Genomic DNA, 27,194 nt, shown 5'->3' on the forward strand with positions numbered 1-27,194 from the left:
TCCGCCATCTGGCTCGGATGTGATCTTCGCGCTCCAGTTCCGAACAGTTTTAGTTCTTCTATCGATGCGCAATCCTCACCCCAATTCGCGGTATTGTTTTCGATCGCGATCTCCACACTCTGCGCAGCTCCCATCGATCAAGACCTTCGATTCCAGACGTCGACGACGGCCTTCGGGCCTACCCAAGCTCCGGTCCTGGCTAATGGAAAGCACTCCCTTCAAGAAGTGCCCTCGATGTGGGTCCAAATTCCCCCACACCGACCTTCACGAAGTATGTAACCTCTGCCTCTCCCCTGAACACGAGGCTCGAGACTGTCCGGCGTGGAAGTCCATCCGGTCCAAGAAAACCATTCGAGACCGAAGGGCACAAAGAACTATGGCACACTCGTCGACGGCGATTCCAGACGACATCTTCGGAGAAGGCGTCGACGCTCCAGAAGGACAACACACTGACGAGGGCCTCGTCAGCACCTCCGAAGCCGACGATTCAAATGTGGAGGACATCACTCCGGCACAGAGGGTCGGGAGTACCGAAATCCCCCCCCCCCCCCCCACACCCTCGACGGCACCGAAAAAGGCTTCGGTCACACCTTCGCCTCCAGGCCTAGGCACGACCAAAAACACTGCTTCCCACACCGCACCTTCGGGACCGGTAAAGAAGCCTATTAAGCCTTCCGGTGGCTCGGGCTCGAGCCAGCCCACCGTCGGTACCGAGCAACACTCCTCCGCACTGATGCCGAAAAAGAAAATGGCCTCCTCTTCGGCACCGGGCTTCATACCGAAACACTCGGCGCTGAAAACCAGCTCCAGCTCCTCGGTTCCCACACCATCCTCGGAACCGAGCAAGAAACACAAGGCCACCGACACCGATATCTCAAAACCCGAAAACCATCTCGGACCCGAGTAAACAGACAGCCCTTTCCAGGCCGCATAGTTCCAAACAGCGGACTACTGCAGACTCTAAAACAAGAAAACCAACGGCCCGATGCCTTCGGCGCCCACGGACAAGCCACCCTCGGAAGAACTTTTTACACCTGATCCATTGCAAAATACATTGATCAAGGACCCCAAAACTGGACATTTGATGCTCGGCATCAAAAAGAGACAGCTGGAAAAGCCTGCCCCAGCTCCACCTCCAAAGAGGAAGGACTCTGCTACCTCCCCTTTCAGAATACCTTCACCACCTTCGCCACCCCCTCCACCTTCCCCTCCTCCACCTTCCCCTCCTCCACCTTCTCCCCCCACCTCATCATTCCCCCACACCCTCTCCGGATGATAATGACTAGGTCTATGATGACATAGGGGACCAACCCCATGACCTACCTACAGGGGACCCCACTCCCACAGGCTCCCCAGACCCATGGGACGACTATAACATCCCTAACGTCCCGCAAGATGATCTCTACCCTTCGAGACCATCCCCACCAGAGGACTCATTGGGGTTCAACCACTTACTCAAAAGGGTTGCACACTATCACGGTGTGGATCTCCATACCGACCCCGTGGAGGAAGACTTCCTTCTCGATACTTTCGACACCATGCATAGGGCCACCTCCATACTGACCATGCTCAAAGGAGTTATCAAACACGCGCCGGAGGTCATTAAAGACCCGGTCAGAGCCAGGGTCATTAACCCGCGCATAGACAAAAAATATAAAGCCGCCCCTACAGATCCCGCCTACATCAGAGGGCTAGCACCACTAGATTCCCTAGTAGTGTCTACAGCACGAAAAAGGGCAAACTCCCAAGCGTCAGGCGAAGCACCACCACCTGACAAAGATTGAAAACTCTTGGACGCACTCCACGGCCCATCCTAGACCTCAGGCCCCTAAACAGATACATACACTCAGAGCATTTTCACATGGTAACACTCCAGCAGATACTTCCACTGCTCTCCCACAACGATTTCCTGACCAATTTAGATCTCAAAGACGCCTACTTCCACATTCCTGTTCACAACGCTCACAGGAAGTTCCTCAGATTTGTAGTGGACGGCCAACTCTATCAATTCAAAGTGCTCCCATTTGGAGTCACCACAGCACCACGAGTATTTACCAAGTGCTTAGCAGTAGTGGCAGCACACCTGCGAAGACAACACAACCCTGTCTTCCCATACCTAGACGACTGGCTAATAAAAGCCAGTTCATACAACCAGTGTGTACAACACACGCACGCCACTATCCAACTACTTCACGAACTGGGCTTCACAGTAAACCATGCAAAGTCCCATTTGCAACCGTCCCTCGTAAAACAACACCTCGGTGCCACCATAGACACCTCAAGAGCGCTAGCATACCCCAGTCCTGCTAGGATAGCAAGCATTCAGGCTCTATGCGCCAAATTTCAGCCAGAACACTCTCTTCCAGCTCGAGTGTTCATGCAACTGATAGGAATGATGGCCTCTTGCATATTCATAGTACCTCACGCAAGACTCCAGATGCGTCCTCTCCAAGAGTGCTTAGCACGCCAATGGAACCAGGCCCAGGGTCAATTGACAGATCTGGTGTTGGTAGACGGTCGTACCCACCGCTCTCTGCAGTGGTGGACCACCAAAAACCTTTCCAAAGGGCGACCGTTCCTAGACCCTGTTCCTCAGATAGTACTGACAACAGATGCATCGCTCTCCGGCTGGGGAGCTCCCCTACTACATCACACCATGCAGGGCAGGTGGACACCTCACCAAAAGTTACTCCACATCAACCATCTGGAGTTACTAGCCATATTTTTAGCTCTAAAATCTTTTCAAACACAGATTTCAGGCAAGGCAGTCCTCATTCGCACAGACAACATGACGGCCATGTATTACATTCAAAAACAAGGCGGCACACACTCTCCACAGCTCTCTCAACTAGCACAGAGCATATGGAGATTGGCAATTCCACACAAAATCTTTCTCCTAGCCCAGCATGTACCAGGAGTCCAAAACAACATGGCAGATCTGCTCAGCAGACAGATGCAGCAGATCCACGAGTGGGAACTTCACCCGCAGGTTCTTCACCCGTTCTTTCAAATGTGGGGGCATCCGCAGATAGACCTCTTCGCCACCCACGAAAACAAAAAATGCCCAAGCTTCGCCGCCAGATACCCACACCCATTGTCCAAAGGTAATGCGATATGGATGAACTGGTCAGACAAATTTGCGTACGCTTTTCCACCTCTCCCACTAATTCCATTAGTGGTGCGAAAGCTACAACAGTATTCCCTCACACTAATCCTAGTAGCTCCAACATGGGCCAGACAACCGTGATACACCTCGCTGCTGGAACTCTCGGTAGTACCACACCAAAAGCTACACCTCTCACCATGCCTCCTAACCCAGAACCATGGAGAGATCAGGCACCCGGACCCAGCTCAGCTCAACCTTGTGATCTGGCTCCTGAAATCCCAGAATTCGGATACCTAAACCTTCCCGCTGACTGTATGAACGTCATCAGAGAAGCTAGACGCCCTACCACTAGTGCCTGCTACGCTGCAAAGTGGAAAAGATTTGTTGTTTATTTCCATAACAACACAATCAATCCTCTAGACGTGTCTATACAACACATCATATGGTACTTACTCCATCTACAAAGGTGTAACCTAGCATATACCTCCATTCGGCTACACCTCGCAGCAATTGCCGCTTACCTACAAAACAGGCAGCACCTATCACTTTTCAGATTACCTGCCATTAAAGCCTTCATGGAAGGCCTAAAACGAATAATTCCCCCCAGAGTACCACCCTCACCTGTGTGGAACTTAAATATAGTTCTCACAAGGCTAATGGGGCCGCCCTTCGAACCTTTGCATAAATACGAACTGCAATTTCTCACATGGAAAACAGCTTTTCTTGTAGCCATCGCTTCCCTTAGAAGGGTCAGTGAGATACAAGCACTTACCATACAAGAACCTTTTCTCGAAATGCACCAGAACAAGGTTGTTCTCCGTACCAACCCAAAATTCCTACCTAAAGTAATTTCCCCTTTTCATCTAAACCAATCGGTAGAATTACCGGTATTTTTCTCGCAACCTCAAACTGTTGCAGAAAGGGCTCTACACACGCTAGATGTCAAACGAGCCTTACTTTACTATATCCAAAGAAAACAACCTTTCAGAAAGACCAAACAACTGTTTGTCTCTTTCTCTCCACCTCACAAGGGCAACCCCATCTCAAAATCAGGGATAGCTAGGTGGATTGTAAAATGCATCCAGATTTGCTACCACAAAGCAAAACGAACGCTATCCGTTCCCCCTAAAGCCCATTCTACACGAAAAATAGGGGCTTCTATGACTTTTCTAGGAAACCTCCCATTAGATGTTATCTGCAAAGCAGCTACATGGTCAACACCGTACACTTTCACTAAACATTACTGTGTAGATGTGCAAACCAAGCAACAAGCTAGTGTGGGCCAGGCTGTACTAAAAACACGATTTCAAACCACTGCAACAGATACCGGTGGTCACCGCTAACGTTGGGAACTGCTATGTAGTCTATGCAAAAGTGTGTAATCTGCAGCTCATATGCCTCGAACGGAATATGCTACTTACCAGTATGCATCTGTTCTTGGCATGTAGGGCTGCAGATCTACACACGCCCACCTGCCTCCCCGGCTACCTGTATCTGTTCCAGTCTATCTTATTTAGATACAACACACATGGGTTTCTTCACTGTTATTACTACGCTCCATTTTTCCCTGTTGGCGAAAAACAATCTGAGGATGGAGCCGAAGCCCATGCGCAATACGATCCAAGGGAGGAGTCGCCGACCTCGTGACTTCCAAAGACTTTCCAAGAGGAAAAACAAACTGCAAACATCCGGGCCCAACACCAGATGGCGATCTATGCAAAAGTGTGTAGATCTGCAGCTCTACATGCCAAGAACAGATGCATACTGGTAAGTAGCATATTCCTTATTAGGCACGAAACATTCACCCAAGGGTGTCAAGGCGCTAGCTAAGCACAGGACATAACGGACATCTTCAGAGATTAAAAAGCCACGTCTTTAACGACTTCTGAAAGCCAAAAAGCGAGTTTCTTCCTTAAGCCGCAGCGGAAGTGAGTTCCAAAGTCTGGTCGTGCCGAGACTATGTGGAGAAGTATACGTCCTGTAGATTAGAAGAGTAGATATTACTTTCCTGCCCATGATACATTTTCCGTAGTAGATTAGGGCCATTGAGGTTGGGATTGCATGTACAGTGGCTTCTCATCATGTTGCCTGCCATAAACCAAGGCGTGTGAATCGTTCTGTTGAAATAATGTTTGATTGAAACTTTGTTGAGAGCTTGTATGGTGTTCTTTGGCTTACATATTGGAGTGTCTGCCATTAAATTAAATCTGATCCATGTAAAACATTCGTAAACTACAAAAACACATAATTGTGCCTCAGCCAAAAGTTAAAAAAACAAAGTGAGAAAACAAAAGAACATGAAAGGAACTAAATGGAGTTGAATATTATTTGGACGAATCATGAATCAGTTTCTTACATGTATTAAAGTCCAATTTGATTTTAATCATTAATAACTCTAAGCTGCACCTGAATTTTATTGAGGGTAAGACCATGCTGTGAGAGTTGAGAATGGGCTGGGAAATTGTGTGTGAGGCTACTAATGAAGGCGGGCGAAACAATTAATTATAAGTTTGAGAAATAGAGGTACGGATGTCAAACATACCAGTATTGAGAAAATCATTGAGATAGTTGCTAGGTATAATACAGGTTTCACTGTGAAAGTCCTAAATTGGAAATGCAGATGTTAAAATGTTAATATTATGAACCTTAATCAGATAAAGAGTAATGAGAAGAGTTTGCTTTCAGGAAATTAGAGACTTAGAGACTCTATTAAGAATTACGATGAGGTGTCATATGTAGACATTCAGGCCAGGTGAACAATTGCAAGAGTAGTCACTCGCTGACTCATTGATTGTAGCAGACAGACCTATCAATCAGTAGATTTGTAGAGCCCTTTTTGTCACCCATGAGGGTATCTGGGCTCTGGCGGGGTCCACTTGATCAGCCAGGTCTTCAGGGACTTGCGGAACTCTGGAAGAGATTGGGAGGTCCACAGATAAAAGGGTAGCTCATTCCATTTCTTTATTGCTCCTTTATTGCAACCTCTGTGTCTGCTACACTGGATGGGGGGGGGGTGAGGGTTATATAAAGGGACGCGGAGCAGAGGTGTTTGGTGGGCTAATGGCAGTTCAGGCGGGGGTTCAAGAAGGCTGGTCCGCAGTTGTGTAGGACCTTGTATGCATGGGCCAGGAGCTTGAAGTGGCATCTTTTCTGTACGGGTAATGAGTGTTGGTCCCTAGGTGGGGGTGATGTGGGTTAGTCTAGGGAGATCAGGACGAATCAGGCTGCGTCGTTCTGTGCGGTCTGTAGTCATCTGAGGAGGTGAGCAGTGATACCTTCATATAGAGAGTTACCGTAGTCTAGTCGGCTGGAGATGAGGTCCTGGCTGATGATGTAAATTGATACTTGTATAGCGCACTACTCACCCGCAAGGGTCTCAAGGCGCTTGTACGAATACCGCTGTGGAACCCATCCTGGCTTTCCCTGTGAGGCGTCCACTCCTGGGCACCCCCAAGGTGGAGGCCAGGCATCCTTAGCGTTGTGGGGGCCGTTGTGGAGATTAAGCAAGCTATTGCCCAGAGTTGCAGAGTGGGACTCCATGATTGGAATGGCACCGAGGCAAGAATTATCCGGTCCGTGGTATTTTTGAGCCCAAGACCCGCCGAGGCGGGGAATTGAACCCTGGTCCCGGGCTAGACCTCTGCATCAGGGTCTGCTGCTCTAATCATTGAGCCACACTTCTCCACTCATTGAGCCACACTTCTCCACGTCTTGAGGTTTGGGTTAGCCATTTGAATATCTTACAAAGCATGTGAAGGATGAAAAAGCAAGAGTAGGAGATGGAGTTGACCCGAGTCATCCTGGTTAGCTTTTAGTCGAGAATGATGCCTAGGTTCTTTGCGTGCTCATTGGGGATAGGAGTACGTCCAATTTCTGAGGGTCACCAGGATATGTCCCATGGAGAGCTTTTGTTTCCGAAAATCAGTTCTTCGGACTGTTGAGCTTCAGGCAGTTGTCCATCATCAATTTGGTGAGGTCTATCATGCTCTCATTGAAGTTGATTTTGGTGTTTGTGTTGGTGGTGTCTCCAGAGAGGGAGAGGATGAGTTGTGTGTTGTCTGCATAGGATATGATGTTGAGTCTGTGGGTTTTGGAGAAGCTGGCTAGTGGTGTCAAGTGTTGAAGAAGATTGGGCTGAGCGAGGTTCCTTGTGGTACTCCACAGATGATTTTCTTGGGTTCGAAGGTGAAAGGGGGGGTGGGGGGAGGCACACTTTTTGCATTCTTCCGGTGATGAAAGGGCCGATCCATTGGAGAGTGGCTCCTTGAATGCCTATGTTGTGCAGCCTTGTGATGAGTGTGTCGTGGGAGACTGTATCAAAGCATGCTGAGAGGTCTACGAGGATCAGAGCTGTAGTCTGTCCTCGGTTGAGTTGGGGCTCGGATGTTGTCGGTAACAGAGATTAGGGCTGTCTCAATGCTGTGATTGCTGCGGAATCCGAAAATGTGACGAGTTGAGTAGGAGGTTCCGTTCCAAATATGAGGAGTGTTGTTGGTTGACGGCTGTTTCTAATACTTTGGCTGGGAAGAAGAGCAGGGAGATTGATAGGTATTTGTTGAATTTGCTGGAGTCTGCTGATGGTTTCTTTAGTAGGGCATTGGTTTCTGCATGTTTTCAATCCTCTGGGAAGGTGGCCGTGCCAGTTGAGGTGTTGAACAAGGGGGCGCGTATGTTTCTAATTCTGGCTTTACCTAGGTTGAAGTTGTGGTAAGGGCATTGGTCAGTTGGGGCCCCCTAGTGGACAGAGTTCATAAAGGAGGCTGTGTCCTGTGGGGCGAGCTAGCTCCATTTGGTTAGTTGGATGTCTGTGGTGGTAGCGGGGTCGATGTGTTGCTTGAAGAAGTCAGTGGTCTTGGGCTGGGGTTTCTCTTGATGTTGCTGATCTTGCCTTGGAAGAAGTTTGCAAGGTTGTCACAGATGTTTTATCAGAGCCTCAGATCGGTTATAAGAAATTGGGTTATTAGTTGAATGGGGTGGAAGTCCGACTCCGAAAATAAGCACAATCCTTGTCGGGGTGAACCACAAGTCACAAAATAAACCTGTGCTGAACCCTCTGGTAGCTTGGCATAAAGGAGCCAGTCTTCATTTAGAGGCAATGTGTAAAGTATGTATGCAGCACTCAATCAGTAATAAAGTGAAAGAACAGCACAAGGAAACTCGCAAACTAATTTAGAGTAGAGTAAAATATCATTAAAATGACACCAAATTGATAAAAATAGAATCATTTGAACCGGAGGTATGAGTGTTTAAAGTCTTCAGGGAAAAAAGCATCAAAGCGCCACTTGCGGTTATCTAGTCGTGCTGAACTCAGGTGAACTGATAAGTTCGGGCTGACCGCAATTAAACGAAAGTCGGATACACGGACAAATTTGCCTTCTGAAGTGTTTACCTTCTCAAGTCTGCACAAGGAGTTGCCAGGAGGTAGTTGTAGGCAAAGGAGCATGTCAAGCGTTGTAGACAGTTGTTGCTTTAGCACGAACAGCCGGTCGTTGTTGGAGCTTCACCTTGGAAATCATAGCAGGCTGTCGCTTTGAAGTGCAAGTCTTGCGTTGTACTTCGCCGAAGCTGGCCGCGGTCAGTGGGAAGAGAAGGTCCCGCTGGAGCTTTGTGTTGACATTCATTTCTGGCAGTTGATTTTTGGCACAAAGAGGTCACTTTACACTCGTGAGGAGCCCAAAACCTCTGTATCTTCAACTTTTCTTAAGGATGAGTTCATCCTGGTGCCAGCCCAGTGTCCAGGACGTGGGGGGCACCCCTTGGGGATCTGGGCTCACTCCAGCAGAGGCAAGCAGCAGGGCTCAGGCAGGTCCAGTTGGTGCTGGTCAGCTGCAGGAAAATCTTTGGAAGCTTGTTGTTTGCATGAACGCTTGTTTTTTCTCTGTAGCCCACACAGGAGGCCAGTCAACTGACTCTTGGAGTCACTTCTGGGTATCCTGGGTTCAAAACAAGTGGGTCCAATCTCACCTTTTCAGGAAACAAGGCAGTCCTTCTTCTGAACCTTCCACAGATCCAGGAGTGTTCTGTTGAGAGATTTTGATGGTGCCACTTTTATCCTCATTGCCTGCTTGTGGGTTAGTATAGCTTTTTGTCTAACATTCACTCCTTTCCTTGGTTTGGCTCCAAACTGTCTAGGGTAACAAAGGGGAGGCAGGCCTAAGAAGTCGGGGAAGGGGGTGGCAAGCCCTTAGGCTACCCATTTGAAGCTCATGAAGGCTAAGCACAACCCCCTCGAGACATCCTGCTTAGGAAAGCAACACCCTGCTCCATACCCAAGGACATTTTGTTACTATGTCTGGAAGGAATACCCAGAACAAGATCATCAAGGCCATTCAGAGTCATGTTACCCTAGACGCTGGCAGAAAGGTACATTTGTTTGAAGCAGAAAAGTGTCAACTTTCTAAAAGTGGTATTTTCAGAATAGTAGCTTAAGATCCGAAGATTTTAAATTGCAATTCATTTGAATGTAAACCGTGTCTCTGTATCTGGTCCCATACTGAAGTTAGCACTAGTTAGGTGTAATAAGACCACCCAGAGTTAGTGTGAGAGATGGCATAACAGCGGTGAAGAATTATATCTAATAGACCCTTTTGGCCGCATATTCCTTATTTTAAAGTTTTCCCCAGGCGTCAAACTGGATCCAGAAATTTTTTGTGAGCAGTACCCCAATGCGCGGGTAGGTGGCGTTGTTCAGCTCCGCATGGTGTCGTTGGCGTTATCCACACCGGAAGTGACGTTTGTGGTGCCTATATAGGCGCCATCCAGGCACGCTGATGTCTCTTCTTTTCTTTCTGCACCAGCCAGCGCAGATCTGGGAAGAGCTACCCCTCAGTCATTTTTTGACTAGGTTTTTTTTACCTTTGTTGAAGCCTTTTTTGAGGTTTATCTATGTGGTAGTGATATCATCCAAGAAGACAGGCTTCAAGCCCTGCAGCGCCTGTCACCGACAGATGTCAGTAACAGACCCGCACCATGTATGCCTCTGGTGCCTCGAGCAGGATCAAGACCCGAAGGCCTGTCCCAACTGCCATGTTATGTGCCTGAAGGCCTTGAGGGAGCAATCCTTCAAGCTTATGGCAGCTTGATGTGCGACGCCGCAACGATCGGGGTCCCGTTTGAGAGGAAGGTCCCAGGAGCGGTTGCGGAGCCTGAGGTTGTCGTTGCACTTCAAGTCGTCAGGCCATTCAGGTACGTCCAAGTCTCACAAAAAGAAAAAGAAGTAGAATCGTGCTTTGACTTCACCTTGTCCATTGGCCAACGAGATGAGGGAGTGTCAGCACTCGAGGCCTGTCTCTGTGGTTGAGCCAGCGCTTGTGTTGGCTTTGCACCTCCCCTATTTTCAGGGAGCCTGGTCAACCCCTGCCCAATTGATGGAGTTTTATGAGGCCATGCACCTCAACTTTGTGTGGCCCCTTTCCTTTGGCATGCCTTCAGGACCCGCAGGTTCTTTAGGGGCCCCTACTGGATCCACGTCGGTGTCTCCGTTGCCAGTTGGGCCCCATTGATGCACAGATGGATCCATATCGGCGTTGGTCATACTGCCTTGACCTTTCCTGACCCTGATCCCGATGCCAACGCTCCCGGCACCCACCGCCATCCCCATCCCTTAATCACCGAGCTGGAGGGGTGTCTTCCGGCTCCCGTGCTGACTCTAGGACGGTGCCTGAGCTCTATCCGTATGGCCTAGAACTCTGGGAGGAATGGGAGGGGTTGCTGGACCCTGAGGAATGCCAGCCTTATGAGGAACAGATGGACCGGTGTAAGGATCTGGGTGACGGCCAGTGAACTGGACACTTCTCCAGATACTGGCCTCTTTCTCCCCCTACTGTGGCTACAGAGGAGGGAGCATTCTTCTTAATGGTGGCGTGGAGGGCAGCATAGGTCATGGACCTTAGCTTGCCCTCGGTGGCAGTCAAAACTAATGTCTTGACGGAAGTGCTTCAGCTGGGAGTGTCCATCAGAACTGCTTCTCTTTCAATGAGGCACTTTCTGACGTCTTGCTTGGGACTTGGTCCAAGCCCAACCCGGGCTCCTGTGAATAGGACGATTATCCACCACCACCACCCCGCTTCAGGGGACTCAAATTTCCTCACCCTACACCTGAGTCCAAGCCTCAATTGCCCATGTAAATCCTGGCAAATTCCCTGTCGCTCCCCGTACAGGGAGTCCAAGATGGTGGACAATCTTGGAAACGGGATGTTTTCTTCCGCCAGCCCGATGCTGCGGTCTGTGAACACCGCATGCCTATTGGACCTCTATTCCCACGCACTGTAGGTTACGGTTGCGCAGGTGCTGTCAATTAAGAAAGCATTGTCGATGATTTGAACCGCAAGATATTACCCCAAAAATTCAGAAAAAACATTTATCAAACAAATAAACAAATGAGGACACATTTTATTTAATTCGCAAACCCATATAAATTAAAAATATCTAAATTGATTTAAATAGAAAAGTTGGAACTTTTCTAAATTCAATTGAGGCCACTCATCGTCCATACTATATTCTGTTTGATACATTTGCACTACTCCCATGAATCAATCTGAGGATAGTAATTACATTTTTAGTCTCCAATTTTTATTTTTTTCACATTTACAGCACGTTGAAAATTAATCAATTCTGTATTTAGCTTTGTTATTTATATACCCTTATTAATCTGTTAATATTATTTAATTTCCTTCGTAGTCGCGGACCCCCTGAGAAGGTTTTTCAGACCTCCTATGTGTCCCCGAACCACAGGTTGGGAACCACTGGTCTAACAGAATGGCTGTATGAATTTGTAACAATGCCCCAAGCCATGTAAAGCCTCCCTGCGTGTGTTATTGTGTCATCATGCCTGAAGTCTGCACTCTGTATTTCAGCATTCTCGCCAGCAGCCAGTCCAAGTGTCTAATCCCACCCCTACACATGGCACCTCGTATATCTTATCCGTGTGGTACTATAGAGCGAGGAGGGGTCAGCTCATGACTAGCATTTACTTTGCTACAAGAAACAGCAAACAATACTTATTGTTTGAAATACAAAAAGTTTATACTGAAAGGCAATGCAACTGTTTCCTTCTTTCTTCCAGACAGAACCCTGCAAGGTAATCTTTCCTTGTTGCTGCACTTCAGTCACTGTGTTTATGTACAGTGCTTGCTCCAATGAGTGAAAAATTCCCTTTCTCTTTCTTGTTAGCATGCATTTAAGAAAACAAAATGTGAAGCCTGAGAGAAACATGGCGATCTAGTGCATGCTTATTATTTGCTGCATTCAAACAAATTACCCTGCTCTCTAGAGCCTTCGCTAGCACCGTAAATATCCGCATTTTACATGCTGAAACAGTAACCATGTTAGCATACAATCAGGCCTGATTTGAATGAAATATTCAAACATAACTATCTGCACTTTTTCATACATGCCACCTAAGATTTCAGTCTGACTACGCCTCTAAAAGGTCTTTTCAGTCTGAGGTAATTAGTAAGGTCTGAGAAGACTGTAGGTATTAGGACCTTGTGGTACCACAGTATCAACTTAAATGTTAACTTGCAACAATGTTCACTACAAGATCTCAACTTACACAATATTGCCAAGATATAGATGAGTTGGAATAGTAAATCTATATTCCCCTTTGTATGCTTACCTTGAACAACACTGTATGTAGGTATCTTGAAGCTGATACTATTGCATGTCAATCAAGATATGTTCAGTATTTTGACATATAACCATTATGCCTTCTTCCCCCAAGTCTTATATATAGGTAATCATTTATGTTATAAGCTGTAATAGGTAGGTGATCTAGCAAGAATACTATATTGCTATCTTTATGAAAGAGGCAATTCAGAAATGTGTTTTCTGCACAGTTTTTCAAATCCAAAATGGCTACCTTCTGTTGACATTTTGAAAGAGCCTTAGTATTTTACAGCTAGTTGTTGTCACAAATCCGAATGCATGAATTTCTCCTTACATCAGTGATGCTCCCCCAGGGCAAGGTTCTAGCAAGTGCTACTCAAGTTAATCCTGTCTAACACTAAGGTGCTCAGCTTTAACTGACACTTTAAATCATATGCCACACTGGAGTTATGGGTTGGTACCTCTGGAACAAGTCACTATTTTAGGACTCCTGAGCCTCTTATAATAAGCGTATGATTAACGAACCAGAGAAAAGATTTTTAAAAAGCAGGCCACCTAACCAACCAAAAGCAGTGGCCGTGTCTAAAGTCCCCACCCTTCCTGCACTGCACATAGTGTCATTCTTTGAAACACTTTTGGACTCCACTGAACTGCTTCTGCTCCACTGCAATAACTAAGGTGGCCATTTTACACTAATTTCTTGGAGTACTCCATAATTTCTTTTGATATGTGGGTGTCCGAGGCATTGCACCGACAAAGTACTTCGAAACCCTCTCCCTCCTTTTCCGCCCTTCTCCTATCCCGACTGTTTTTTCATTTTACTCTTTTTAATCCCACATCTTTCTTGCTACATTGCTTTTCTCCTTTCCTTCACTCTGCATTATCACCTTCTCATTTGCCTCCTCTTGTTGTTTTTTCAATTATAATTGGGCTGCATGCTACTGTTCTTTTTTTTTTTCTAAAGACTCGAAAGTTTTGGAAAATATAAAGCAGCAGCAATGCAAGAAAGTTGCAGACGATCATACAATTGTGGCCACTCAGCTGTTTATATTACCAAGTTTCTCTTGTACCATTTAAAGGATCAGAAGCGGATGGGAATGTAGACGAGACACAAATGGAAATAAAGACAGAAGAAGTTGAAGGTAATTTATGGTTTAATGTTCATAACAGCATCTTATCCCACCCATTTTGCCACAATTTGGCTGCATGTCTATATATTGTTGTTTTTATAATTTTATATATTCTTTTCTCTTAACCCCCTCACCCAACCCCCCCCCCCCCCCACCAGCCTCCTTTTCTCCTTGATGCCCCTTGCTTATTTCTTCAGTGGGAGTCAAATCAGATAATTTATTTTTTCTGGCCAATAAATAACGGGAGTGAGTGTTCACTGTTATGTACGGTAGAAGGAAAGCATTTAGAAACAATGGAATCCCCTTCTGTCATAACCCTATATTTCAAAGGATCAAAGTACAGGTGGTACAGCTGCATGTTGTGCAAATTATTCAGTGCCTTTTCTATTATATCAGTGTATGAAACAAAATATCAGAGTATTTGAAGGCAACTAGTTGGGGAGGCCTGTGAGCGATCTCCAAATGCTGACCACGATGTTAGAATCTATAAATTTGCGCTAGCGTGGGAAAGATCTTTTCTAGAACTACCAATCAACAAAAAATAAGATTATGTGACCTGGACACATTTGAGTTACCTCTTTTGAGGACCTGCTCCTCAGAAGTAGCATGCTATTTCTTAATACTACTGGGGACAGTGGGTGACAAGTACAGTGTGGTTTCGTTGAGTGACCTTGCACTGGAACCTCACAACGTTTCTGTGAATCATGTGAACAGACAGTTTTTCCAAGGCACAGCCAAGAAGAATCCTTCCACAGGGCTCTGTTGAAGTTCACAGCCCTTCGGTAGGATTGTTTAAGTAGTAATTTGTGAGTAAATCCTCCTTTTTTATATTCATACATTTGGCTTAGCTATAGTTGGTTTTATCACCCTGCCGCATCAGGGCCAGGCAAAATGTTTAAATCGCCCCACAATGCTTATTAAGAGTGACAGTAGCAAGCAAACCTGTCTGAGTTGTGTGTTGAGAGCGATCATCCTAAAGGATTTAAAAAAACACAAAATATGTCCAAACTGTAAAAACTAAAAGAACATTCCAAAAAAACATATATGAGCTGAAAACTCTCAGTTCTGGCTTGTGGGAGCCCCGTTTGCCCTAAAATCCGCTCCCAACCTTTTATCCCATCGGGCAAATTCTAAAATGCCGACTTGGCCAGTCCAGCCATAGTGTTGATTTACATTATTAGAGTGGGTACCTGGACAAACTATCAAGTTTTAAAAAGCGGGTCACAGAAATATTTGAAAAAAAATTGTAAGAAAAAAGTATTGTGATGCAGAAATGTTGTCAAGAAGCGCCGAGGTGAATGGCCGCCTGATCCCGGAGCTCCGCCGGGACCGTTGGTGTTCCACCGAAATCCGGACCTAATCCGAGCTGCGGGGAGTGCCCTTGGAGCTCCCCCAGCTCCCCCTGACCTAGTGCCCAAGAGGGCGGCTCGGTGACCCCAGGCGACGCTCGCGCGGCCCGGGAGGGTGGCCGCGGTGGTTGGCGGCAGCCGGACGGCCCGGCTCCGGAACTGGGTTGCGGCTCCCGACACTACCTGAGGCCCCGGCATGGGCCTGCCCGCTGACGCGCACAGAGTGACGCCGTCATAGGAGAAAGCGGCGATATCGCGGATCGGAGCTGTAGATCAGCGGACTCATCGGAGCGGGAGCGGGACTGCGACTGGGGCCGCGACGGACTGCCTCCCTGGCAGAGAGGAGGACGCCATTTTGCGGCCGCGGCGGAGCGGAAGGGGGCCTGCCGCTGAGAGACGCCCTGCCATACCCTCCGGTGGGTCTTCAGAGCGCGCCTGGGACTGCGGACCACCTGGCTGCCCGGCGGTGAGACGGAACGCGCTGCTCTTTCTCGGACCCAGCTGCTGGCGGCGGAGACCCTCTTCCCCCTCTCGCTCCCTGGCAGAGTGCTCTGGGCTTCAGCCTCCGTCCATTGACCCCAGCCCGGATCAAGGGGCACCTGGGCGATGCGCGAGGAACCACCAGTCGTCCTGGGTGCACGCTCGTGACTGGGGCTGCGGCGGAGTGATTCCTGGGCATAGCAGGGGACGCCAACTTGTGGCCACAGGCGAGCGGAAGGTGGCCTGTCGCGTGGGAGCAACCGGCCCACTCACCCGCTGAGGCCCACGACCGCGACTGGACACTGCGTACCGCCTGGCTGACTGAGAGTGAGACGGTGTACTCTAACGTATTCTGGGCCTCTCTTGTGGCGCCGGAGGTCTTCCTCCCCTGTTGATCCTTGGGCGAGAGCGGTGGGCCAAGGGCTACATCAGTGACAGCTGGTCGGACCACAGGACGCCTCGGTTCTGCGTAGGGCGGTGCCGCCTGCGGCCCGCAGGGTGCCCGGACCGCCATGCGACCCAAGACAGGAGCCGCTACGCAGGCCAACAAGCTTGACCAGTACACAGTAGCCAAGGCGCCACCTCCGGCGGACAGGGCTCCAAAGGATGATGCGGACCCCGCGGACCCTTCCCTGAAGTCCATCATGGCTGCGATTCAAACCCTGGGCACGAACTTGGAAACCAAGATGGACAAGATCACTATTGAAGTGGCCCTTCTCCGAGCTGACCTAGGAAAAACCACTGACCGATCCAAGACTAATGAAGTTGATATTAAGGCCCTACAGGACTCGGAGAAGCGGCTTGAGGGCAGGGTGAACGAGCTAGTACACCAGCACCGCCTCATGGCCCTGCGGCTCGATGATCAAGAAGGAAGGGCTCGGAGAAGTAATATCCGCGTTGTGGGGGTGGCGGAAGGACTTGAAGGAGACAGTGTGGAGCTTTTCCTGGAGGATCTGATCCTACGACACCTCAAACCCAAGCGTCTCTCGAAGCTCTTCACCATTGAGCGGGCGCACAGGGCCCCTATCCCACGACCCAAGCCTGGAGCCATGCCACGGACGATTATAGCCAAAATTCTGAACTTCCGGGACCGGGACGCAATTCTTCAAGCGGCGAGACAGCATGGTGACCTGCGACACGAGGGGGCCACAATCCGGTTCTTTCCCGATTTCACGCTCCAGGTCCAACGGGAAAGGCGCTCCTTCCAAGGGGTCAAGGCGGCGCTCCGCGAGCGTGGGCTCAAATACATGATGTTCTTTCCCGCCAAATTGAAGATCATCGTCGGTGGGCGATCCCTCTTCTTCACCACGCCAGAAGCGGTGCAGGAGTGGCTGGACGGGGGAGAGGCGACGCAGGACTCCCGGAGTGGAGACGTACAGCGGCAAGATACGGGCCTGCCCGCCGCGGAGTCGGCGTCCGGCCGCCCAGCGGGTGGTGCGCCGAGTCAGCGGTCCTGGCGTTCCAGGTCCAACAGTCCCCGCTGGGGCTCGTCCAGAGAAGGGACGCCACGCTGAGACCACGAGCAATAGCACTGGAAGACATCAGACTGTAACGTATACCTCACGGGCCTCTATTTTGAGATTTGTAAACTCTGGGGTACCCTGGTCGCCTCACTGCCTCCATGGGTGGGTTCCCCCTATGGGTGACTTCGTAACCAGGGGGATGAACGAACTGGGACACCACGGGCGGGCGGCCACAGGGGGCTAGCCCACGGACTTCCCAAACTGAGTTTCTCGGTGGGTTCACCGGGGGGGGGTGGGGCGACAGGCGCTCTGCTAATTGGGGTGGTGGGCAGTTCTAGACCCACGGAGCAGGGGGCAGGGTGGGGGGAGTTGTTTGGGGATGGGGGGGCCGGGAGGTCAGGGCCAGCTCCGGGAGGGAGGGAGTTGTACGTCCGGCCTTTTGGGACTGTTGTTGTTGTTTGTATGATTTACCTGTCTGGGGTGGGACTAAGGGAGGGGTGGGAGTTGGGGATCCTTTACGGTCACGCACATTATTCTCACACAACTGAGGCCCGGGTGGTGGGACAAGACACCCTCTTACGACACAGCCATGGCTAAAAGGTGGGAAAAAAGCCTTAAGATTCTCAGCTGGAACGTCAACGGTCTAGGGGACAGACTCAAGCGTACTATAGTGTTGCAGTTCCTCAAACGGCACCAGCCAGATGTGGTGCTACTGCAGGAAACGCACTTATTGGGCAATGTCTGTTACGCTCTAAATAGATACGGGTACACTCTAGCAGCGCACTCAGGTTTCACCACTGGATCGAGAGGTGTAGGTATACTCCTGCGCCGCTCGCTGCCCCTTCATGTAGACACCACAAAGACTGACCCACAGGGCCGCTTCACGGCTGTGTCGGGGCGCTGGGAGGGCCAGGCGCTCAATCTTCTTTCGGTCTATATCCCCCCAGGCCTACAGGCCCGGGCCTTCGAGGACCTGGGCTCACTCCTACTATCGCTACCCGAGGGTCGGCTTGTTCTGGGAGGGGACTTGAACGCTGTGGCGTCGGGAGCCCAAGACAGATTACCATCTAGAGACCTGCCCCAGGGGCAACGGTGGCTGCCGGACTTCCTCGAGTCCTTCGGGCTGACGGACGTTTGGCGCCTACTCCACCCCACTGACAGTAGCTTTAGCTTCTTCTCAGGGGCACACCACTCCTTCTCACGGCTGGACTACATCCTCACCCTGCTCCAGCAAGACATGGCGGTACTGGAGGCCGAATTCCTCCCCAGGGGTATCTCCGACCATTCACCGCTCCTTGCACAGATTATATTCGGAAGCAGGCGGGAGGGCTGCACTGCGCCAATTAATCCCTGGCACTTGAAACACGAGGTCACTAGAAAACACGTATCCACTTCAATCGCGCGCTATTTCACAGAGAACGATGGGTCGGTCGCCTCCCCTGCCACCCTGTGGGAGGCGTTTAAGACGGTGGTACGAGGCGAGGCTCTATCGGCTATCGCGGCTCGGCGACGGGAACGCAACCAACAGACCGTGGCGCTAGAGGAGCAACTTGGGGAACTAGAAAGGGAGGCACCGACAAGCGGCGATCGGGAGCTCAGGCACGCGATGCAGCTTAAGGCGGCGGAGTACAGAGCGCTGGTGTCCCAGGAGGCCCAGACGGTGGCTCGGCATAGAATTGGCAGGATATATGATCAAGGGGACAAAGCCGGGAAACTTATCGCCTGGCTTGAGCGGAAACAACAGGCCAGCAGGGTGGTGCCGGAGTTGCGCGCTGAATCGGGGAGAGTGCTCACGGAACCCCGGGAAATAGTGCAACAGTTCGCCGACTATTACCGGCAGGTTTACAGGCGAGAGTCGGACAGGCCGGAGGAGGACTCCATGGACCTCCTCGCAGACATACGACTGCCTACTCTCTCGGACACAGATCGGGAGGCTCTTGACAGCCCGCTTACCGAGACTGAGCTCCAGCAGGCGATAGGGGCCCTCCGTCCTGGCAAAGCGCTTGGTCCAAACGGCATACCCATAGAGATCTACAAACTCCGGCCAGACGTCACCAGTAAGCACCTCAAACTGATGTTCGAGTGCAGTAAAACACTAGGGCGGCTGCCCCGGGACCAGCGGTTGGCGACTATAGTGGCAATTCCGAAAGAAGGTAAACCCAAAGACGCTTGCACATCATACAGACCCATCTCGCTTCTAAACGCGGAACCGAAAATACTTGCCAAGACGCTGGCCAATCGGCTTAAGCCGGTGCTCTCGTCGCTAATCCACCCTGACCAATCGGGATTTATGCCCCACCGCAACACGGCCCTCAATATCAGGAGATTGCATGGGGTGCTAGGGCAGTGCCACAATCTCCAAGAGGACGCGGTGGTAGTCTCGTTGGATGCCACCATGGCCTTCGACACCCTAGAGTGGCCCTACATGTTCGCAGTCCTGCGCAAGCTGGGCTTTGGTCCCCAGTTTATCGCTTGGGTGCGATTACTATACACGGAACCCCTGGCGCAGGTGCTGGTAAATAATAAGGTGTCTGAGGTATTCACGCTGGCCAGAGGAACTCGACAGGGCTGTCCCCTGTCCCCCCTCCTATTCGCCCTCTCCCTCGAACCGCTCGCGGCCTGTATAAGACAGGTGGCCACCGTGCAGGGCATAACATGGGCGGAGGGATGGGAGGATAAGATATCTTTATACGCCGACGACATACTACTCTACCTCTCGAAGCCGCGTGGGTCGCTAATCGCGGCGCTGAATATACTGGACAGTTTCGGTCGCAATTCTGGCTTTAGGGTCAACTGGGCCAAATCGCATCTATACGTCCTCCGGGGGGACCCTCCCAGGCTCCCCGATTCCTGCCCTATCCGGGTGGCAGAGGACGGATTTAAATATCTCGGAGTGTATATCACTATTGATAAGGCTCTGCTTTACGAACAAAATCTCAAGCCGCCGCTCCTTCGGCTTCAACGGGAGGCGAAATCCTGGCAGCGTCTGCCTCTGTCATTGTTGGGCAGGGCGGCCCTATTTAAGATGCTCTCGCTCCCGCGGTTTCTCTACGCACTTCAAAATTACCCACACCTGGTCCCAAACAGCTACTTCCTAGCAATCGAAGCTGCGCTGCGCGACCTCCTCTGGGCCGGGCAGCCCCGAATCTCACTGGCCAAACTAACACTGGGGTGGTATGATGGGGGAATCGCTCTTCCCGATATTCGCAAGTACTACTGGGCGGCCCACCTCTCCGCAATCAACCAAGGGACATACGGGGACGGGAACGACCCGGCTTACGGCATGGATAGATGGCTGCTACCCGGAGGGAACTACGAGATAGCACTCTACTCTAGACGGGGGGCGCGCAAACTCACCGGCCCGACACTGCATTCGGTACAGCTGTGGCACATCGCACAGAAAAAGCTTGGATGGTCCGGACTCCTCACGATGGCCACGCCACTATGGGCCTCAGAGGCGTTGGGCAATCTGCGCCGCACCAAAGGATTCCGCAATTGGGATCTCATCGGCATCTCTCAAATCAAAGATATGTGGGGACCGACTGGGGTCCGCTCATTTGCCCAAATGCAGGAAGCCTACGAACTGGCAGATGCCGAATATTACAGATACTTGCAGGTGCGCCACTCCTTGCAGGCTAACATCCCGCCGGGGGTCAAGTTGCCGCCAGCCTCCCCGCTCGAGGATAGACTGCTTGACGGACTCCTCGCGGAACATGCCATATCCCTGACCTACAAAAAACTAGCTAACAACCCCCCAGACTTGCTCCTTCCCCTCAGAGACAAGTGGGTCGCCGAAGGGCTGGAAATAGATGACGAGGAGTGGCTGCTCGCTTTGGCTTCTCCACGTGAGGTCGCGATATCGGCCAGATTGCGGCTCATCCAATTGAAGATCCTACACAGAGTTTATATATCTTGCACCAGATTACATATGATGGGTAGGGCTGACACGACGCTATGTAGGAGGGGATGCGGAGGTGATGGAACCTTTTTCCATGTGCTGTGGGACTGCCCGAAGGTTCAGAGGTACTGGAGGAGGGTGGTGCGGGAGATGGAAGAGGTCTGGGAGGTGGAGATTCGCCCAGAAGCCAAGAGATGCCTCCTCAACATATGGGAACCAACTGACCTGCCGCCTAAAGGGAGGATCTGGGTGACACTCGGGCAAATGGTAGCAAAAAGGAACATTGCCAGGCTCTGGGGCAGCGCTGTTCCACCGAAACTCTCAGACTGGACCAGTGACATGGACTGGTGCATGCTGCAGGAAAAGATAGTATATGTGGCTAGAGGGTGCCCGCGTAAGTGGGTTGAGGTGTGGTCCAAGTGGAATGATTTTAGGGGGGGAATCTGCGAACCTCCTTCCATTGTACAAGATGACCCCGGAGATGATTAGACCCGGTCTTAGCGACTCGGGGAGCCGAGAGGGGGGGGGGGAGGGTGCTGGCTGCTAAAGGTACACATAAAACGTAGTGCTGACCGATGTTTCGGGAGGGGGAGGGGGGGGAGTTGGAAGTTCCGGCACTTTATGCCTCCTGGGCAACCTGGCCTCGTGATGGTTTGCTCAAAGCTGAGACAAGTAACATTCTTCTCTACCTCACGATACGTGTGCTCTCCTTAACGCCGCCGTACCTCCGGGTTGACGGCATGGGCTGTGTGATCAGATATGCATCCAAATGTGTGTTTCGCGGCCGGCCCGCTGGGTTGTAGGCTCTCTGCTGTGTACCGTATTGTTTCAAATAAAGGTTTTCAAAAACTAAAAAAAAAAAAAAAAAAAAAAAAAAAAAAAGAAATGTTGTCAAGAATATCGATGTTGTTTTTTTCCACGTAAATAATATTATTGTCAAGAATATTGTTGTTCTAAATATCGTTTTCAATAATATAGTTGTAACAAATCTTTTCTAATTCTTTGTGTTTTAGATCTTATATCAATTCTATGCGTTATTATTGTTTGTACAATATTTTTAAATATAATTTGTAATTGTACGTGGTTCATCATTTTTAATTTAATTGCTAATGTGAATATTAGTGTTATAGCGGGTTGCAAGGTTTGTAGGGATATAGCATGGGAAATTATTTGTATTAATTAGTTAATTGATTATAATGTAAATTGTGTAAAAACTATGTTTTAGGTTCTATATTGGGTTTGGGCTGCTGAGTTTGTAGGGATATAGGGCAGGAAGTTAGTTAAGTAATTAATGAAGAATTATTTAATAATTAAATTATAATGATGTAATATTGATTTATTTTAGTTGCGGGTTGCTAGGTTTGTAGAGGTTTGTAAAGGGTGGGACGTTAAGTAATTTACAAATAATTTTTAATTGTTAATGATCAATTATGTAAATCGTGTTATACTTATTTATTTTAGTTAATATTGTAAGTGTAAGCTGCTAGGATTGTGGGGGTATAATGTGGGAAGCGAAGTAATAAATGACAATGTTTTTTAATTCATCATTATTTAATTGTTTAATCTTGTAAACTGTTTAATTGCTGAAACTATGACAGGTCAATCTTGGTGTTTTTCTGTATTTTGACATATAACCATTATACCTCCTTCCCCAAGTCATATATAATATAGGTGAATCTAAAGAAGAGGTAATCATTCACGTCACAGTTTGTAATAGTTGGGTGCTCTAGCAAGAATACCATATTTCTATTTTTGTGAAAGGCAATTCAGAAACTTCTTGAATGTATGTTTGCTGTACGGTTTTGAAATCCAAAATGGCTACAGCTTGTTGACATTTTGAAAGCGTCATAACATTTTACAGCTAGTTGTCACACATCAGAATTAATGCATTTTTCCTTACATCAGTAATGCTCCACTAGGGCAAGATTTTAGCTAGTGCTTCTCAAGTCACTCCTGCCTGACCGTTACTAAGGTACTCCGCTTTAACTTGCACTTTAAATTATATTTCACAGTAGAGTAATGGGTTGGAACAAGTCACTATTTTAGAAACAAATGAGCCTCTCAATAAGCGTAAGAGAGGCACTGGGTAGATTTTTAAACAGCCTACCCTTGGTGTTATGTACATGAACTGTCTTCAGGAGACCTCTCCTTCAGTCTTAATATGCATCCTGTTAAACACATTTTTCAGTCAGCACTAGCCAAACATTATGTGATATCAAAGACCCTCTGACTGACTCTAAAGCCTTCCCTGCATATCCACACTACATTCATACAGAAAAACAACATAGACCCCCGGTCAGATGAAACCCATCAGAAAGTATGATTAAACATCATCTCTGAAACAATACTTCAATTCAGATAAAATGCATTGTGTGTTATTGCCTCACCTTTGTCAGCCAGCTTCCAGAAACCCGTAACACAGCTGTAAACCTCACACGGTTTACATGAAGAAAGAATGACATTAGAGAGAGAAGAAATAATGCAGAACATATAATACTGGTTGGACTTTAGGCACAGAACCAACAAAAGAAAGCTACTATGTATGCTCTCCACCCTTCTTCAAATCCATTGTCCTTGTCCAACTTGAACTGATCAATGTTTTGAGCAGGGGTTGAGACTGCTGCGAGGGCAATTGTTGCATTTTGTTGGCCTCCCGCTCCTACCTTTTAATCCTGACTGGCACATTTTAGCCATCTGTCAGCCGTGGGCTGCTTCTTGTTGTGGTGAGAGTAAGAGATGGTGCTCAAACAAAAATGTCCAGGTTCTTGGATAATGGTGACGCTACTAGGTGTTGCCCCAGGGTGAGGGGAAACGTTCAGATCAATCTATTGACCGGGGCAAGCAGTGACCTTTCCTGAGCAGACCTGCCTGCACTACACGTAACGCAGTTCTTTGAGACACCTTTGGACTCTACTGAACTGCAATAATTGGAGTGTTTACGGTGGCCATTTTACATTAATTTCTTGAGTACCCCATAATTTCTTCTGATAAGTAGGTGAGAGGCGTTGCACTGGCACACCCTTATCTTCTCCTATACCCTCTCCCTCCTTTCTCGCTTCTCCTATCCCCGACTGTTTTTCCATTCACTCTTTTTAATCCCACCTCTTTCTTGCTACATTCCTTTTCTCCTCTCTCTCGGAATGATTACCTTATTTATTTGATGACTGCTTGTTTTCTTTTCTTTAAAATTGGGCTTAATGCTGCTGTTCAGTTTTTTTCCAAAGACTCCAAAATCTTGGAAATTATGGAACTGAAGCAGCAGTAAAAACAGATAGTTCTTACAGTTTTGGCCACTTCTATGTTAATATTAACACGTACCTCTTGTACCTTTTATAGGATCAGAAGCTGATGGGACTGTAGAAGAGACTCAATTGGAAATAAAGGCGGAAGAGGTTGAAGGTACTTTACTGTTTAATGTTCATAAAAGCATCACCCGACCCACATTTCGCCAAAATTTGCTTCACATCTATATATCGTTATTTTCATTTGACATATTCTCCTCTCCCCAAAACCCAACCACGGTTCTTTTCTCCTTGCTGCCCCTTGCTTATTTCTTCAGTGGGGGTCACATCACATAATTACATTTTCTGGCCAATTAATAACATGAGTAGTGGTTCATTGTTTTGTGCAGTAGAAGGAAAACATTTAGACAATGGAATCCCCTTCTGCCGTAACCCTCTCTTTTATTGGATCAAAAGTACAGGTGGTGCAGCGGCATTTTTTGCAAAAAAATTTCATGCCTTTCTATTATATCAGTGTATGAAATAAAAGAGCAGAGTAATTGAAGGTAACTATTTGGAGAGGCCTGTGAGTGATCTCCAAATTCTGACCAAGAATCTATAAATTTGCGCTAACATAGGAAAGATCTTTTCTAGAACAACCATTCAACAATAAACTTGAAAGTAATGAGGCAGCAGTGCAGATCTGCCATTCTTAATAAGATTATGTGGATACATTTGCGTTACCTCTTTTAAAGGCCTGCTCCTCAGAAGTGGCATATTATTTCTTACTACTTCTGGGGACAGTGGGTGAACCATACAGTGTAGTTTCGTTGGGTGACCTTGCTCTGGAACCTCACAACATTTCTGTGAAGCAGCTGACAAGGCACTTTTTCCAAACCACAGCCAAGATGAAACGTTCTACAGTGCTTTGTTGAAGCTTACAGATCTTTAGTGGGATTGTTTAAGTAGTGTTTTGTGTTTAAATCCTCCTGTTGTTTTTGTATTCATATATTTGGCTTAGCTGTAGTGTGATTTATCACCCCTGCCCCAAAAAGTCTTTACTGCTCGTTGTTTAAGGGAAATGCATACAAACCCATAGGATGGGTAATACTCTCCACATCAGTGGAACACAACTTCTACTTAAAGAAAACTTTTAGCGTGTATTCTAATATGACATTTGTGGCAACCGGAGGTGTTTAGGGCCTCCTTTTTATAACATTCACAGAAATTAAAATTCAACTCTTCAGATATGAACAATTGTTTCTTGATATGGGTTATTGTGGCCACGTGCACATTAAACTCCCTGGATGCTCTCTGCAGTGTCCTCTTTCCAAGATGTTTTATATGGCAGTAAGAGTGAAATTACTGTCCCACATGCATTTACTATCTCTTGGCTACAACATTTTCCATAGGTCTCACGAAAAGTGTTCTTTCCTGCCAAGATATTTGGTTTGGTTGACGGCGAAGTCCTTGTCTGTCCTCGTATTGCTGTAAAGATGTACGGATCTTATTTGAGTGCTTATCAAATTTTGTCCCAGATTTAGCTCTAAAAGACCCACTTATAATTGCAGACCTCATTTTTTGCGTTTTTTGGTAATATTGGGTAGGTATTACTTTTGTATGCATCGGGGCCAGGCGAAATGTTCAAACCGCCCCAGAATGCTTATTAGGAGTGACAGTAGCCAGCAAGTCTGTCTATTTAAGTTGTGTGTTAAGTGTGCGGTCTTCCTCATGGAATTAGTTTCTTACAATAATGTGTCCAAATTGTAAAAAGTTGAAGCACGATTTTTAAATTGTATATTAGCTGAGAACTTTCATGCTTTCATGCTGACTTGTGGCAGCCCATTTTGCCCTGAAAGTAGCTCCCAACCTTGTAGCCCATCGGGCAAATAGTAGAGTGCCCAACTGGCCAGTCCTGTCATAGTATAGATTCACATTATTATATTAGGTATTTTGACAAAATATCAAGTATTAAATAACAGGACACAGAAGTATCTGTGAAAAGATACAAAAATATTGTGATGCAAAATATTGTTGTATACCCCCACCCAAGTAATATCATCAAAAATATTGTTAATGTAGTTTTCAATAATGTGGTTTTAAAATATAATATTTTTCAATTATCTTGATGTTTTAGCTCATATATTAATTGTATGAGTTATTATTGTTTGTATAGTTAACTTATTTGATTAGTAATTCTGTAATAACTATATTTTTAAGTTATTATATTAGGTGCGTGCTGCTGAGTTTGGAGACGTAGAGGGTGGGGAGTTAAGTAACAATAATTCATGTATTCATTATTTATTTGATTAATCATGGACATTGTATAATAATTATATATATTTTTAATAAATTAGAAGTGAGGTGCTGGGTTTGTAGTGGTTTTGGGATGTGACTCCTTTGATAAAACAATAGTGTGATTAATAATTTTCTTTTTAACCCATAAATGCAGACTGAAAAGTTTGTGATCATGACAGTGTTTTTTATAAAAATTTGCATAGACAATAGGACTTGGCTTTTGAAAGATGTTAGCTTACCTTCTGGCTTTGCCAATTCTTGTTGCTGCTACTGAATTACATTGACAAAAAAAGTCTAAACTTGATACCAGCTTGAAGATGTATGTGCATACATGCGTCGTAAGTAAGTACAGCACTTGTTCCATTAAAGTTACAGTGATTTCTTAAAATACAGAAATATAAAATCTTTCATATAGTATGCAAGATCAAATTATTATTATTATATGTATTATGTTAGGCCGCAATGTCTGCTGGGAGACCATCCTCCTTGGGGTTTGCCTCAGTTCAGATGTCTATGAAATTAGGTGTAAAATCCTTACTAGATTAGTGGCAAGTCTAAAATTGATCATTCCCAGTGAGTAAATCCAGTAAATCAACAGCAGCCTGGATTGCTAGCCAGTTTGTTGGGAGGCTGCCAAGATTCA

General features: G+C 47.6%; 1 pseudogene across 1 annotated transcript in view; it reads left to right on the forward strand.

The window, feature by feature from the left end:
* LOC146811647 (interferon-induced very large GTPase 1-like) overlaps positions 1-27,194 on the forward strand; it is a 275,755-nt pseudogene that overhangs the window by 70,521 nt on the left and 178,040 nt on the right. Inside the window, exons 3-4 of the transcript XR_014966764.1 lie at positions 13,792-13,854; positions 24,369-24,431. The product of XR_014966764.1 is annotated as an interferon-induced very large GTPase 1-like (transcript). The remainder of the gene's footprint in view (positions 1-13,791; positions 13,855-24,368; positions 24,432-27,194) is intronic.

The sequence above is a fragment of the Triturus cristatus genome, chromosome 7 (genome assembly GCF_964204655.1).
Source record: "Triturus cristatus chromosome 7, aTriCri1.1, whole genome shotgun sequence".
In the NCBI taxonomy this organism is placed as follows: Eukaryota; Metazoa; Chordata; class Amphibia; order Caudata; family Salamandridae; genus Triturus; species Triturus cristatus.